The following is a 17,551-nucleotide window of genomic DNA, read 5'->3' as shown; positions in this document are numbered from 1 at the left end:
CCCAACAACTCTCAACACTTGAATCCATGATTGAAAGGTATGAAGAGGAGATGAAGAAAGCTTGGGAAGATCAACAAACCTCCTCCATGAAAGAGCTACTAAAGCAAATGTTGAGTGCAAGGGAGGAAGTGGAGGAGCAAGAAAGTGAGGAAGTCATTCCAAACTCAAGTGAAGCAGAAAAGCTCATGGAGCCACCAATTCAGAAGGCTTTGGATAAATACAAAACTCCAATAATCAGACAACCACCAAGACTTGGACTCAAAGAAGTGAAGGCAACCAACAAGAGCACCAATTCTGTCCCTAAGTCAGCAAGCAAGCTCAACCAAGCCAATTTCAAAAGAAAGCTTGCTGAGAGGAAACCAAGAAAGGGGACAAGAGCTGAAACTTCTCCCCCCTTGAAGTCATTCCTCTTAACCAATTGGAAGAAGAGGAAGAAAGTGAAGAACAACATGTCAAGCTAATGACACTAAAAGAGCACTTGTTGGGAGGTAACCCAACCGTAGGTACAATTTCTTCTCTGCTTTATTTTCTTTTTGTGGATTGTTTAAATTTCAATAAATTGGCATATGATTACATTCTAAGTTTGGTGTTGCCTTGCAACAAATTGTTTTCAATCTTTTTTGGATGATTACATCAAATCAAAAATGGAAGTGACACACTAAGATTCTAAGTTTGGTGTGCCACTTAATTCTCTATGTAATTCATTAAGCAACATCACTTGTCTGCATAATCATAAGGCCTTTGCAGTGTTGTTTTTCTTTTGGTTTGACACTTTATTATTCTGTTTACTTTAGTTATTTCTTTATTTTTAATACTTTCACTTATTTTGCTTCTTAACTGTTTTTGTTAATACATCACCAAGAGATCCTTATTCATGACATATTCTTGGCTTGGTGATTGTATTTACATATAACAGTTTCTTTTGTTTAGTTTTAATTCAAATAAATTGACATATGGTTGTATTCTAAGTTTGGTGTTGCTATGCAACAAAATTTGGTTCCAATCCTTACAAGATACTTGCATCAATTCCAAGAGAAAGTGTCACACTAAGTTTGGTGTGCCACTTATATTTTTATGCAATGTATCATGCACACCAACTTATATTTGCAATCAAAATGTTTCTGTCTCTTGTGCCTTCATGGCTATCTTAAATTTTGCTTGCTTAAAACACATGTGCTACTAACATTTCATTGTATAAGACATTCATGATCCATCTTAGTCCCATAGCCATTGTTCTAATTGTTGCTTGAGGATGAGCAAGCACTCTAAGTTTGGCAAGGGAAAGGGAAGAATTGGAGAAAAAGGACAACAATAATGAAGATGAACTACAAGGTTGTAGAGTTCCTTTTCTTCTCATTTATTTCCATCACTTTAAATTGCATGATTGTCTTCATCTTTTCTGTTTACATGTGTGTATGAATAAAGCATAGCTTGAATCTTAATTTGTAATATGTTACTGTGGCATTATAACTACCAACTTGAGCTTTGTGAATTCAAAAGCAATAAAGCATCATGATCATAAACAAACAAGGCATTAAAGAAGAATTTAGCATGTGCATACAAGTATTGGAAAGCTAGTATGATTGATTGTTGCTCAATTGCATTGGATTTTATTTAATTGAAGTTTTTCATCTAGTACATTTTGTGAAATCTTTTGAAATCATGAAAACCTTGAAGAAGCAATTACAATTAAAGCAAGAAAAGAAAAAGGGAAGGAATGAGAAAGTTGAAGGCTCTGAGTACCAATGGCAATTTATTTGCTAAGTGCTTGTGGTGTTTATGTATCAAGCCAAATGCTTGAAAACAAAACACTTAGAAGTCAAGGCTAGGCTCAAGTGCAAAAGCACTCCCTCAAAGCTCAAGGCTCTGAGCATCAATGATTAGAGAGTCAAGAAAAGAAAAGAAAAAAATGAGCTTAATGAAGTCCTCTAATTAAATGCTTGTGGTGCTTATGTATCAAGTGGTAATACTTGAAAACAAAGCATTTAGAAGTCGTAGCTTTGTTATTAACTCATGGGGCAAAGCACCTGTTCATACCCTGGGTCAAAGCTGTCCGACCCGGGATGTTTAGCAAGCCGACCGACCTCTTCAGGCCAAATGCCCGACCTCTTCAGGCCAAATGCCCGACCTCTTCAGGCCAAATGCCCGACCTCTTCTCAAAGAGCTCGGCCAAATATCCGACCTCTTCTCAAAGAGCTCGGCCAAATATCCGACCTTTTCTCAAAGAGCTCGGCTAAATGCCCGACCTCTTCTCAAAGAGCTCGGCTAAATGCCCGACCTCTTCTCAAAGAGCTCGGCCAACTCGCCAAAGGAGCCCAAAGCAGGCCCAAAACGAAGGAACACAGCCCAATCTAAAGGCAGCTAAAGCCCAGAAAGATAAAGGCGGTTCCCTTGAAGATATGATGACCTCACTTAAAGATAAGATAAGATAACTAAACTTATCTTATCCACAGGAGGCCACATCTCACCATTATAAATACACTGGAGCACCCAGGTATAACTCATACTCTGATTCCACATAAAACCTGTTTAATACCCATGCTAACTTAAGCATCGGAGTCTCTTGCAGGTAACCCCCCACCCTCTGGTGACGAAGGATCAGCAGTGCAACCAGTCCAACAAGTCGGACACAACAGCTCCGACCAGTACAGAAGATCTCGTCCGAGATCGACCTACAGTTTCAGGTAACCCTCGGAACATTGGCGCCGTTGCCGGGGAACCTGGAAGTCATCCCATCACCATGGCGGACAACCATGACAACGACCACGATTCAGATCTAGAAGATAGAATGCCGCACAAGAATGCGGACACTACACCAAAAGATACTCCGCAACCTAACAAAAACAACGATTCACCAACTGTGGGATCCATGAAGGCACTTCAAGATCGCTTAAAGCAACTCGAAAAAGAGGCGGAGCATCAACAAGAAGCTGAGAGGATCTAGAAAGAGAGGTAAGGCGACATCGAGAGCTAGAGAACAAGCTCCTAAAGCTTGAGGCTGATCTCAAAGCCAAGCACGCCCCAAGTCTATTAGGAATCAAGCAAGGAGATCGGAAAAGTCTCCACAGCTACATGGAAGGATTCAACAAAGCATGCCTTGACATACAAAGTCTTCCAACAGAAGCGGCCATCATAGAACTCATCAATGGCCTAAGAGAAGGACCTTTCAGCCACTCAATATCCAAGAAGCACCCAACATCCCTGAACGAGATACAGGAACGGGCAGAGAAATACATCAACATGGAGGAAAACTCTCGACTAGGAGAGACCTCAAAAACCGAATTCTCCTAACCCACCACGGGAAAAGGATAAAGAGTCCAAGAAAAGAGAAGATCAATCGGAGAAGATCCCACCACCTCGCCCAATCAAAAGCAAAAAGGAGAAAGAGGTCGGACGAGTTGAAGGTCCACCTCACACTGAAGATGTCGGGCGAGTTTAAGCTCCACCTCACACCAAAGAGGTCGGACAAGTTGAAGGTCCACCTCACATCGAAGATGTCGGGCGAATTGAAGCTCCACCTCACACCAAAGAGGTCGGACAAGTTGAAGGTCCACCTCACACCGAAGATGTCGGGCGAATTGAAGGTCCACCTCACACCAAAGAGGTCGGACAAGTTGAAGGTCCACCTCACAACCAACAGATCGGACGAGTTGAAGGTCCACCTCATACCAAAGAGGTCGAACGAGTTTAAGCTCCACCTCACACCAAAGAGGTCGGACAAGTTGAAGGTCCACCTCACACTGAAGATGTCGGGCGAGTTTAAGCTCCACCTCACACCAAAGAGGTCGGACAAGTTGAAGGTCCACCTCACACCGAAGATGTCGGGCGAATTGAAGCTCCACCTCACACCAAAGAGGTCGGACAAGTTGAAGGTCCACCTCACACCGAAGATGTCGGGCGAATTGAAGGTCCACCTCACACCAAAGAGGTCGGACAAGTTGAAGGTCCACCTCACAACCAAGAGATCGGACGAGTTGAAGGTCCACCTCATACCAAAGAGGTCGAACGAGTTTAAGCTCCACCTCACACCAAAGAGGTCGGACAAGTTGAAGGTCCACCTCACACCGAAGATGTCGGGCGAATTGAAGGTCCACCTCACACCAAAGAGGTCGGACAAGTTGAAGGTCCACCTCACAACCAAGAGGTCGGACGAGTTGAAGGTCCACCACATACCAAAGAGGTCGAACGAGTTAAACATCTACCTCACACCAAAGAGGTCGGACGAGTTGAACGTCCACCTCACACCAAGGAGGTCGGACGAGTTGAAAAGGACAACGGAGTACGAACAAGCCTTCCGAGATTTCAAAATTCTTGGGGCAACCACCCATCCTTTCCAGACCACGGGAAAGTGAAGAACTCATTACACCTCGCAGTGGGAAGTCAGGCAATAGCCTCAGCACTAGTCAGAGAAGATGAAAGTGGGCAACAACCCGTCTACTTCATCAGCAAAGCTCTACAAGGGACCGAACTAAACCATCAACAGATAGAAAAAGTTTGCCTACACCCTCATACTCACCTCTCGATGACTCCACCCATACTCTCAAGCTCACACTATCAGAGTTCGGACCAACCAGCCCGTAAAAGGCATCCCACAGAAAACAAACTTAGCCGGAAGAATCCTACAGAGGATAGCTCAGATAATTTGGGGGACCCTGGACAAAACCAGAGAACATCTCGGGCAATTCGGGGGACCCTGGACAAAAATAGAAAACAGCTCGGACAAATTCAGGGATATGAGGTCTGACACATACCTCGGGAGCAGAACGCCCGAGCTGATGCATTTTTTAGCCAACACCAAACCAGGGGGCAATAACAGAAGCCTCATCCAGGCTACATTACAAAGACCACAACAAAGTCAATCTTGAAGGCGGTATAAGGGATGTACTCAGGGTCATCCAGCCAAATCAGGAATGCCGTCCGGGATCTTAATATATATCTCAAAGACATAGGTCAACTATGGGGTTACTACCAAACAACTCGGGCAAATAAGGAAACAACTCGGACAAAAACAGCAAAACATCAAGTGACAGACGTGGCAGTAAAAGGGAAACCCCAGGATTCACACAAAAGTCCAGGGGCACCCTTTGAGGCAACAACAGAGTAAAAACCCAAATACAAAGTCAAAGCTTTACATCAAAAAGTATGCCAACTTCCACATCGCCCCACCAGAGGAGCTCATTAGTGCAACATCACCTTGGCCATTCGCAAAGAGGGGACTCGACCTCCTCGGACTATTTCCCCAAGGATCGGGACAAGTCAAGTTCCTCATTGTAGAGGTGGATTACTTCACAAATGGATTGAGGCAGAGCCCCTAGTTAATGCCACTGTTCAAAGAAGAAATTCTTGTACAGAAACATTATTAAAAGCACCAATTCACATCCGTAGAACACCCACAGGATAGTGGACAAGCAGAAGCTGCCAAACAAAGTCATACTAGCTGGGTTAAAACGACACAAAAGGAGCTTGGGCTGAAGAGCTCCCACAAATCCAAAATGATATCGGAACAACTCGACTTAGAGAAGGAAAGCTAGCATCCAACAGGAAAGGACCATACCAAGTTGTTTAGAAGAACTGGGGAAAGGTTGCTACAGACTGTCCGAACTCGAAGGGCAAGAGCTACCAAGGTCATGGCATGCCTGCAAACTAAAAAGGGCGCCAGGCCGAGATCCAAAAAGATTGCCCGACCTAGAAAGGTAAGTACTAACATATACACACTCTTATCTTTATATTATTGTTTAAAAGATTGCAGATTCCCTAAAAAAGTTTCCTACCAAGACGCCCGACTACGGCAGGTCGGCAAGGTGAAACACCAAAATCATCGTCCGATCACGACAAAGTCGGCAAGATGAAAACCAAACTCATCGTTCGATTACAAAGCGACAAGTCGGCAAGGTGAAAACCAACTTCACCGCCCGACCACGATGAAAACCGAATTCATCATTCGACTACGGCAGGTCGGCAAGGTGAAACACCAAAATCATCGCCCGATCACGACAAAGTCGGCAAGATGAAAACCAAACTCATCGTCCGATTACAAAGCGACAAGTCGGCAAGGTGAAAACCAACTTCACCGCCCGACCACGATGAAAACCGAATTCATCATTCGATTTCGACAAGGTCGGCGAGGTGAAACACCAAAATCATCGCCCGATCACGACAAAATCGGCAAAGATGAACCTACAATAATAAAGTTATAGAAGTAATCCCTGAAAGAGACCTAACAAAGGTCCAAGAAAGAGGGTTACGAAATAACTTAGAAGAGATCGACATAAAGAAGTCGGTCTCCTACAACGGACAAGTTATAAAAGTAATCCCTGAAAGAGATCTGACAAAGGTCCAAGAAAGAGGATTACGAAATAACTTAGAAGAGATCGACATGACGAAGTCGGTCTCCTACAATAATAAAGTTATAGAAGTAATCCCTGAAAGAGATCTGACAAAGGTCCAAGAAAGAGGATTACGAAATAACTTAGAAGAGATCGACATGACGAAGTCGGTCTCCTACAATAATAAAGTTATAGAAGTAATCCCTGAAAGAGATCTGACAAAGGTCCAAGAAAGAGGATTACGAAATAACTTAGAAGAGATCGACATGACGAAGTCGGTCTCCTACAATAATAAAGTTATAGAAGTAATCCCTGAAAGAGATCTGACAAAGGTCCAAGAAAGAGGATTACGAAATAACTTAGAAGAGATCAACATGACGAAGTCGATCTCCTACAATAATAAAGTTATAGAAGTAATCCCTGAAAGAGATCTGACAAAGGTCCAAGAAAGAGGATTACGAAATAACTTAGAAGAGATCGACATGACGAAGTCGGTCTCCTACAATAATAAAGTTATAGAAGTAATCCCTGAAAGAGACCTGACAAAGGTCCAAGAAAGAGGGTTACGAAATAACTTAGAAGAGATCGACATAAAGAAGTCAGTCTCCTACAACGGACAAGTTATAAAAGTAATCCCTGAAAGAGATCTGACAAAGGTCCAAGAAAGAGGATTACAAAAATAACTTGGAGAAGGGACTGACATAAAGAAGTCGTCCCATAAACAAAAAGTTATAAAAAGTAATCCCTGAAAGAGACCTAACAGAGGTCCAATAAAGAGGATTACTAGAAATAACTTAGAAGCGACCGACATGAAGAAGTCGGCCCAAAGCTACAGCTTGGAACAACAAAAAATGTGTGCTAAAAAATACGAAGTCTTGGAAAAAGACACTTCTTAAAAGGCAAAAGCACAAATCAAAGACGGAGCTAAAAAGTCATCCAAAACAAACCATAAAGAGGTTCCCCATCGGAACACTACCTAAAAAAGTTGTTGGATTATGACTAAAAAGCCCGAACAGCAAAGACAAACAAGTCGGAAGAAGGCTGAAGAGTCCCCTCAACAAAGTAAAAAGGGGCAATATCAGACTCGCACAAAAGAGAAACTATTCAAAGACCGACCAAAGTCAGGACGCTTGAGCACGACTTCCCCAAAGAGATCGAAACTCTGAAAGCACGGTCTCACGGAAAAGTCCGAACTCAAGCAGGGGCAAAGTAATACAGGTCGACGTCAGTAAAGAAGAGGTGCAAGCATGATCTCAAAAAAGAACAAAGCCATAAAGGTTCGAAAACAACCTAAGGCTCAAATGTGCTCAGCCAAAAAGGATACAACTCCACTCAAAGAAGGCACAATCTCAAACAGGGCTACGAACGTCATCCGAGACTATCTACATAAAGAACACTAAAAAAGTCATTGGAGAAATCACTAAAAGTCCGGATATCAAGCCGCAAGGACAACTTCGCCAAAGCAGAGGGTTGTCGACACAAACTTAAAGCAAGGCGTGATCCAGAAAGCAAAGGTAGAAAACCCACGCTACCACTCAAAAGAGGTTGGACTGTGAAATACCAAACCTCTAGAAAATCTACAAAGATTGCAAAGCAATGAAGAAACAAGCCAGACAGATGCTTGAGCACGACTTCCAAAGAGATTGAAGCTCTGAAAAAGCATGATCTCATGGAAAGGATCGAACTCAAGCAGGGGCACTGTTCATACCCTGGGTCAAAGCTGTCCGACCCGGGATGTTTAGCAAGCCGACCGACCTCTTCAGGCCAAATGCCCGACCTCTTCAGGCCAAATGCCCGACCTCTTCAGGCCAAATGCCCGAACTCTTCTCAAAGAGCTCGGCTAAATGCCCGACCTCTTCTCAAAGAGCTCAGCCAACTCGCCAAAGGAGCCCAAAGCAGGCCCAAAACGAAGGAACACAGCCCAATCTAAAGGCAGCTAAAGCCCAGAAAGATAAAGGCGGTTCCCTTGAAGATATGATGACCTCACTTAAAGATAAGATAAGATAACTAAACTTATCTTATCCACAGGAGGCCACATCTCACCATTATAAATACACTGGAGCACCCAGGTATAACTCATACTCTGATTCCACATAAAACCTGTTTAATACCCATGCTAACTTAAGCATCGGAGTCTCTTGCAGGTAACCCCCCACCCTCCGGTGACGAAGGATCAGCAGTGCAACCAGTCCAACAAGTCGGACACAACAGCTCCGACCAGTACAGAAGATCTCGTCTGAGATCGACCTACAGTTTCAGGTAACCCTCGGAACAGCACCCAAAAGGAGAAAAAAAAAAGAAAAAAAAATCAAAAGCTTGTTTCAAGGAAGAATTATAAGAAAATGATTTCATAAAATAAGCTAGATAGAAGCATCAATCATTTACATCTCTTTTGTAATTGTAGCATGCATAGAAAACTAGCTTGCCATGAACATTGAGTTGCTATTCTTCTTACCTTGGGTTGTCAATCTTTATTGCATGATTCTTTTCTTGCTTGGGGACAAGCAAGGTTTAAGTTTGGTGTTGTGATGACAAGTCATCATATACCCATTTTTCAAGCTAATTTCACTTGTTTTGTTAGTTTTTATACACTTTCTTGCATCCTAAGTAAGTGATTTGGAATGAAAATGCATGAGTTCTTTAAATCAAGCAACCACCATGAAATTAATGTTAATCCATGAGGTTTAAGCTAACTTTAATTGCATTTTAATTGATTTATAAGCCTCTTGAATTTAGTGATGCTTTGAGTGGTTGTTTAGTTTATTTTAGGTGAAGAAAAGAAAAGAAAATGGAAAGCGTGGCATAAAAAGTGTAGCCAAAGAAAGAAAAGCGTGGCCGAATCAAGAGGAGGCGTGCCGCATTATAATGGGGAAGCAACCTTGCCCTCCACAAGGGCAGAATGCCCTCTAGGAGGGCAGCATCAAGTGACCAAGCAAGCAAAGGCAACCCTGCCCTGCCCACTCTAAGGGCAGAGCACAAAATGGTGCCTTGGAGCCAAGAGAAGCAAACTCTGCCCTGCCCTTGTGGAGAGCAGGATCGGGCTCCATGAGAAAGAAATCCAAGGAAAAATAGCTCCCATGCAAGCCACAAGGTTCGAACCAAGAACCATGAGGAAGCCAAGCCTTGAGACCAAATAGCGTGCCAAGAAATCAAAAGAAAAAGTAGCGTGTTTGCAAGCCACCAGATTCGAACACGGGCCATGAGATTGGGAACCTTGCCCTGCCCTTGGCGCGGGCAGGGCAGCATTTGAAATTGGCGCATCACACACAAGACCTTGGCGCACCAACTCTGCTTCCTGGCGCACCAAACCATTCCTGCCCTGCCCTTGGCGCGGGCAGGGAGCATCCACGCGTCAACGTGCTTCGCGCGCACGCGCGCTCCTCAAATCTGGCCGTCCCACGCATCAAGGTGCAGCACGCGCACGCGCGCTTCTCAATTCTGGCAGCACCAAGCGCAAGCACGCATCACGTTCTGGCGCAGCAGCTTTCCCGCCCTGCCCTTGGCGCGGGCAGGGCAGCCTCTGGCGCACCAACCTCATGCCAGACGCGCACCACGCAGCACCAAAACCATGGCCGCACCAACTCCAAGCACCAAGCATCAATTCTCTGCCCTGCCCTCCACAAAGGCAGGGCAGCCTCCTGGGAGTGAATTTTCATGGGCCGAAAATTCAAACTAAAATCCCATTTTAATTCATTTCTTCACCAAATCAAAAGCCCATCCAAATCCCAAAATCCAAAAAGAGAAAGTGTATAAATAGGAGCTAGTTTGATGTAATTAGGGACCTCTTGCTTTGCTTTTGAATTTTTTTGCACTTTCTTTGAGCTTTGAATTTTATTTTTGCACTTTGGAACTTCTCTTGGTGACTTCACTGAGAGTTCAGAGAGTTGGGGAGGAGAATTGATCTCTCTTCTTCCTCATTCTTGCTTGGGTCTTTTTAATTTCCTTGTTTTGAGTTTTGGGTGTGATGAGTTGAGGAAATTCTGTCTCAACCTCCATTCTAAAATCTCCTTAATTCTGTTTCTGCATAATCAATTGAATTTCAATTTCCTTTACTGCTTCTTCTTTAAATTTCTGTCAATTGCTTTGTGAACTTGGATCTAGGAAGGCAAATTGGGTTTTAGGCTCTGTTACCTAAGCCCTTGAGTCCTGAGATCAGAATTCACTTGGGTTCTTCTGTGAACCCCTTTCTGCATTTTATTTCCTTTCTGTCTGAATGCTTACTGTTTCTGAGTTAATTTTTGCTCTCTTAATTGTTGCAATTTACTTCTTCTTTGTTTAGATTCTGCAATCCCATTCCTCAATTCCCTTTTATATTCAAGTCATTTATCTTTCTTGCCATTTAAGTTAATGCAATTTACATTTCTTGTCATTTAAGATTCTTGCAATTTACATTTCTTGCTCTTTAAGTTTCAATGCAATTTACTTTCTGCAACTTTAAATTCCCTGTCATTTATAATTCTGTCGGCTACACTTCATCCAAATTCACTTCAATGTTAGCTTGACTAAACTAATCACTCACTAAAATTGCTTGATCCATCAATCCCTGTGGGATCGACCTCACTCTTGTGAGTTATTATTACTTGATGCGATCCGGTACACTTGCCGGTTGGATATGTGTGTTGGAAATTCATTTTTCCGCAAAAACACCATCACCAGCCAACCTACAGAACAGGCTGAAAACATTCCTCCTTCAACACAACAAGCACCTTTAACAAGTCAGCTGCTCCGTCAAATACTGGAGAGGTTGGACCGGCAAGAATAGAAAGCGAAGCTACAAGAGTGCCGCAACCAGCGCCGATTCAAATACCTCAAGGAGCTACTCATAGGAAACCACAGACCTGACAAAGACCCAGACACTCCGGACTCCACTTTTATTTACCAGCACAGGGAGCCATGACGGTCCCGACTGTGGAGATACTGCTACCAGCCCACCTTTGTTCCTGACAGATGGCACTGAGGACGGTGCAAAGCCTTAAGTGTGGGGAGGTTGGTCAGCACCTGACTTCCGGAGGTAATTTCTCTTCCCTAACATCAATAAAGTAGGATATTTAGTCAGCTTTTCTTTAGGATAGATTGTTTAGAAATAGGATTATTTGCATGCATATTCTATTTAGTTGAAATATAATAAGTTTCTTTTAAAACCCTATTTTTGAAAAATTTCCCTAATTTAAATCAAAATTTAAATGTTAAACTTGTTTGAAGATTGTAATTGGAACATGGTTTTTAAGCTAAAGAACACATAACCCGTGAGATTTTGAGCTTATTTATATGGTTACACTATTTAACCATAAACATTTTATTCTTGTGTGTTTACTTCTCTATGATTGTAATTTATATTTTGTTTTATCCTATATGTCCAATGTTTAATGTGTTATATGCACGCATATGATTGAGGCCATTATTTGTTTAGGTCACTTATCCCAAATAAGCCTAACCTTTAAATTATCTTTGTTAGCCACTTTGAGCCTTTTAATCCCATTTGTTCTATATTTTACCACATCACTAGCCTTAAGCAGAAAAACAAATTAATTATCCCAAATAGAATCTTTGCTTAGTTTAAGATAGAAATTGTGTGTTAATTAAGTATGGGAAAACTGTGGAAACAAGGGTTAATAAGGAAATGTGTCATGATAAAATAATGGGAATTTGGGTACCTACTCATGTAAAACAGAAAATCAAAAAATTCCATATGCATTGATATGTTATTTTAGTTTTTATGTCTCTATAAAAAAAACATAAGTAATAAAAATAAATAAATAAATAAGGGGACAAAATTATCCCAATGTTAAGCTAATGAAAAATCAATGCATATGTGATAAAAATTAAAGAAAAGCTGATGCATGAGTAGGTAATGTAAAGTGAGGAATTTTGGGTAGCTAGGTATGAAATTAGGAGATATATAGAGTATATGTATGTTAGGTGAAAGCTTAGGTTAATTAAAGATTTAATTTGTAAGCTTACTTAGCCATATGTACACCCTTACCTTTACCTTAGCCTCATTACAACCTTGAAAAAGACCTCATGATGTTTGCATTAGTATATTAAATATTGTTGATTGGTTAGGTGTAGAACAAAATTTAGAAAGCATGATTAGAGAAGAATAGAGTAATTACCCTATACACTTGAGAGACTAGAGTGCATATACACCATCAGTGAGGGTTCAATGCCTAAAATCTATGTTCCCTGCTTTCATGAGCTATCTTCTTGCATTTTTATCTGTTCTTACTATATGAATTGAATTAGTGGAATTTGAATTATGCTTGTTTTGAAGAGATTATTTACTTTTAACCAAATAGACAAGAAACATATAGTTGCATTCATATATAGATAGGTTGCATTGCATTTCATGAGTTTTGCACTTCCCTACTCATTTACTTTATCTCCTTCAACTAAGCATGAGGATATGCTAATGTTTAAGTATGGGGAGATTGATAAACCATTATTTTATGATTTATATTGTGTTTGATTGAGTTATTTTATCAAGTCTTCACCCACTTATTCATATGATTTGCATGTATTTACCCTTCCTTCCCAAAAATTGTCCATGGTGAAAACTTGCTTCCTAGAGATCTTTTAATTATGTATTTTTATTCTCCTTTGTACCATTCGATGCCGTGATCCGTGTGTTAAGTGTTTCAGGCCTCATAGGGCGGGAATGGCTTAGAGAATTGAGAGGAAACTTGCAAAAACGGAAGGAGCACAAGAAAACAAGGAGATGACAAGCGAACACTGACGCGAGCGCATGGCCCACGCGAGCGTGCGAAATGGAGAATTTGCAAGCGACGCGAACGCGTGCCTGACGCAATCTTATAGATCGGAGTCTGCATGAATGACGCGAACGCGTGGACGACGCGAATGCGTGACAAGGAAAACTGTTGAATGACGCGAACGCGTGGACGACACGTACGCGTGACCTGCACGATCTGCAGAAATTACAGAATACGCTGGAGACAATTGCGGGTCGCGTTTTAACTTAATTTTTGGCCCAGAAACACAGAATAAAGCGAGGGAACATGTAGAAACTCAAAAGAGAGATCGACACACATTCATTTACATTGATATTAGGATAGTTTTATTTTTAGATCTGAATCTTACTACTCCTTTAGGTTTTTTCTACGTTGATAGGATTTTAGTTAATTGCTTTTGCTTTGGATATTGAAGAGCCATTACCTCCATAGAAGTACTATTTTAGTTTTTTTTCCTATTCTCCTACTCTTTTGGTTATTTATTATTCCTGTTCAGATATTTATGTTACGTTTGGATTTATCAATACAGTTCACTACCATTTCCTTTAATCAATTTTCAATCCTTATTTTATTTATCATGTTTTCTTCTACTATTTCTGCATGCGTTTTATTCTTGTCAATGGAGTAGAAATTCCACTTGACATGGGGGTTAATCAAGAGAAGACACTTGAGTTGGAATGCTCAAGTGCTTAGTTAAATTGGACGCTGTTAGCTAATTGTACACCTACTAACGCTAGATCTCCCCAAGGGAGAGGACTAGGAATTGTGGGTAAGAGTTAGTTTAATCACCATACTTTCTCTTACTTAGTAAGGGTTAATCGAGTGAGAACAGCAACCTCTCTACACTAAACTTGAGAAGATCCCAACAAGGATAGAAATTCCACTTGAATATTCCCGCAGTCAAGACCTTTCATTTAGAGTATCAATAATTATTCTTAGTTTATTTTTATTACTTTAATCTTTAATCATTTTGATTACTCATTATCAAAACCCAAATTTTCTGAAAACCCCTAGTTAATAAAATAGCACTCTTTCCTACAACTCGTTGGGAGACGACCTGGGACTCACACCCCCAGTATTTTTATTTCAAAAAAATTTGTGACAACCCCTTTTAAATTGGTGAGGATATCCCTAAGACCACTTTCAGGACTCGTTATGGTCATTACGTGTACACTATAATGTCTTTTGGATTGACGAATGCTCTTGCAGTGTTTATAGATTACATGAATAGAGTTTTTCGTCCATTTCTGGATAAATTCGTTGTTGTCTTCATTGACGACATACTAATTTATTCCAAGACTGAAGGAGAGCATGCGGAACACTTGAGGACCGTGTTGCAGATACTCAAAGAAAAGAAGCTCTGTGAAACACCGTCCAAATGTGAATTTTGGAAGAAGAAGGTGAAGTTTTTGGGACATGTAGTGAGTAAATAGGGGATAGTAGTTGATCCATCTAAGGTGGAGGCAGTGATGGAATGGAAGCAACCAACCACAGTAACTGAAATAAGGAGTTTTCTGGGCTTAGTTGGCTATTACCGAAGGTTCATCAAAGGCTTTTCGCAATTAGCCTTGCCATTGACTAAGTTAACCCGCAAGGACACACCATTTATTTGGACTCCTGAGTGTGAGAAGGGCTTTCAAGCATTGAAGGAAAAGTTGACCACTGCACCTGTGTTGGTGTTACCTGAGCCAAACAAGCCATTTGAGGTGTACTGTGATGCCTCACTAAAGTGTCTAAGATTCGTGCTGATGCAGCATCGTAATATGGTGGCGTATGCCTCATGGCAGTTAAGACCTAATGAAGTTAATTATCCTATGCACGATTTGGAACTTGCTGCAGTTGTGTTTGCCTTGAAGGTGTGGAGGAATTATCTCTATGGAGTTAAGTTCCAAGTCTTCTCCGATCACAAGAGCTTGAAATACCTCTTTGATAAGAAAGAGCTTAATATGAGGCAGAGGAGGTGGATGGAATTATTGAAGGACTGCGACTTTGAGTTGAATTACCATCCGGGGAAGGCGAATGTAGTGGCGGATGCGTTAAGTCGGAAGTTGTTGTATGCGGCTTGGATGATGCTTCAAGAGGAGAAGTTGCTTAAGGAATTCGAGAGTTTGAAAATTGGTGCTTGAGAAGTATCTGGAACTCTGTGTTTGAGTCGATTAGAAATCTCAAGTGACTTCAAGTCCGAACTCCTAAAGGCCCATGAGAATGATGAAGCGTTATGGAAGGTGCTACCAGCTATTGAGCAAGGGAAACAGTGGAGAGTATCGGAGGATAAAGATGGGTTGTGAAGATTCAAGGGTAGGATCATCGTGCCGGATGTTGGCACTTTGCGGTAAGATATCTTAAAGGAAGCACACAAAAGCGAATTCTCTATTCACCCGGGAAGTACTAAAATGTACCATGATTTAAAGGAGATATTTTGGTGGCCGGATATGAAGAATGATGTGGCGGAATATGTCTCAAAGTGGGTTAATCGTAAGCTCAAAGTTGGCTAACAATGGAAGATAAAAGGTAGGCTATTTGCGTAAGTGAGCGAAATGAAATGATGGCCTCAATCATATAAATGCATGTATACAAGGAATAATGGACATAAAGAATCAAACAAATCAATGATCAAAATCATAGAAAGAGAACAATGCACACAAGAAGGAAGATAAGTGGTTATAAGATGTAACCACAGCATTGGACTCAAATCTCACAAGCTTGTGTTCTTAGCTCAAAAACATGTTCCACGATGTATATAATTCAAGCAAGTTCAATGAAAAATTTTTACTCAAATCAATTCAGATGTTAATGCCCTATAGATAAAAATCTTGAAAAAATTCATTATTTTGACTAAGCTTATTGTGTATATATATATGAAAAAATAAGAAAATGCAACTATAATAAGACCTAAAAATGAAATGCAAAAGTGTTAGGATTAGAAACTTGCCACCAAAAATGCCGACTGGTTGGACGACCTCCCCACACTTAAAAGGTTGCACTGTACTCGGTGTATTCAAAGATGAGCAATGTAAGAACTGCAACTAATCAACTAGTTAATTAAGGGATTAATTGTCCAAATCAGATTCTGAAAAGTTAGAGAGATAATTTGAGGATTTAATGGTAATTTTTGGACTCAGCGGGTCTTTCTGAGTCAGAAAATGTGCTTTCTGCGAAAAACCATGAAAAATTGCGAACCGGCAGTTGAACCGATTGAACCGGTTCAAGTCTGTCCGGTACCATACGAGAAAAGTGAAAACCATCATAAACCTTAGAAAAACATTTGAAATGGAAAACTGGGCGTTAATTTTAAAGATTTGGCCCGCAGTTGGGCCAAACGGGCTAAAAATGCTAATGGGTTGGACCGGGCCCAAGTTGGGCCCAAGACCAACATATAAAAGGGTTCATAAGTGAACCCATTTTAGCACAACACACAGACAAACACACTCATACATGCTAAAAAGAGAAGAAGGGAGAAACCACATGGTTACTATTCATCTCAACCTTCCAAAGCTCATATCTTGAGCTAGAGAGCTCCGATCGCCGCACCATTTGCGGCTACACGTTCCTTGTGAAGAGCTCTACAAAACCCACCCAAGAAACCCTCAAGGTAACCACGAAATCTTCCCAGTTTCTCTCCTCAAAATTTTGGGTATATAGGGTTTTTGGTTAAACGAGATTTTGTGATTTTGGATGTTTAGGTTTGCTTTAATCCTTGCTTAGCTTTGGGTTTTGACATCCAAATCGGTGGGAGAAGGTAAGAACCATTAAACACTTGTGAATTTATGTTTAATTAGAATTCTAGGTTGATTTGAGGTTATTTGTATGTATATAGTTTGATTTTTGTGGATTTGGGAGCTCTTGGAACTTATTTGTGCTTATTGGAGTGGATTTGAAAGCTTGGATTGTGGTTGGAAGCTTGTTTGTGCTAATTTGGAGATTTGGGGCATATAGGGAATCGGCCAAGGTATAATTTTGGTTTCCTCTATGTAGTATGTAATATTCATGGACACATAGGCTAGTGACCCGTAGGATAGGTTTGAATTTAACTGGTTGATGAATTGATGAATAATAATATGTGGTGATTTATGATGAATTAATGATTGTTGGGTTGAGGGTGATGAATGATGTTAATATGATAATGATGATTTATTGTGTAATTTGAAAAGGCATAATGATGATGTAAGTGATGCTGAATTGGATGGTTTGGTATTATGGTTGTAAAAGTGTGATATGTGGTGTTGATGTTGAATATGATGAAATGTGGTAATATTGGTGTATTAAGGCACAACAAGTTAGTTTTGATGAAAGATGAGGTTTTTGAATGGTTTGGTATGATTTGGAATGTGTATGGTAAGAAATTGTATAAATGGTGAAGTGTGGTAAAATAGTGTTTTTGGTGAAATTTGTTCGATCATAACTTTTGCCTCAGTTTTCGAAATTGATTGAAACTTGTTTATAAATAAAGATCTTTGAAAACCCTTTAAATTGATATAA

This window comes from Arachis stenosperma, chromosome 2 (assembly GCF_014773155.1).
Source record: "Arachis stenosperma cultivar V10309 chromosome 2, arast.V10309.gnm1.PFL2, whole genome shotgun sequence".
Lineage (NCBI taxonomy): Eukaryota > Viridiplantae > Streptophyta > Magnoliopsida > Fabales > Fabaceae > Arachis > Arachis stenosperma.
Note: the sequence above shows the minus strand (reverse complement) of the source record.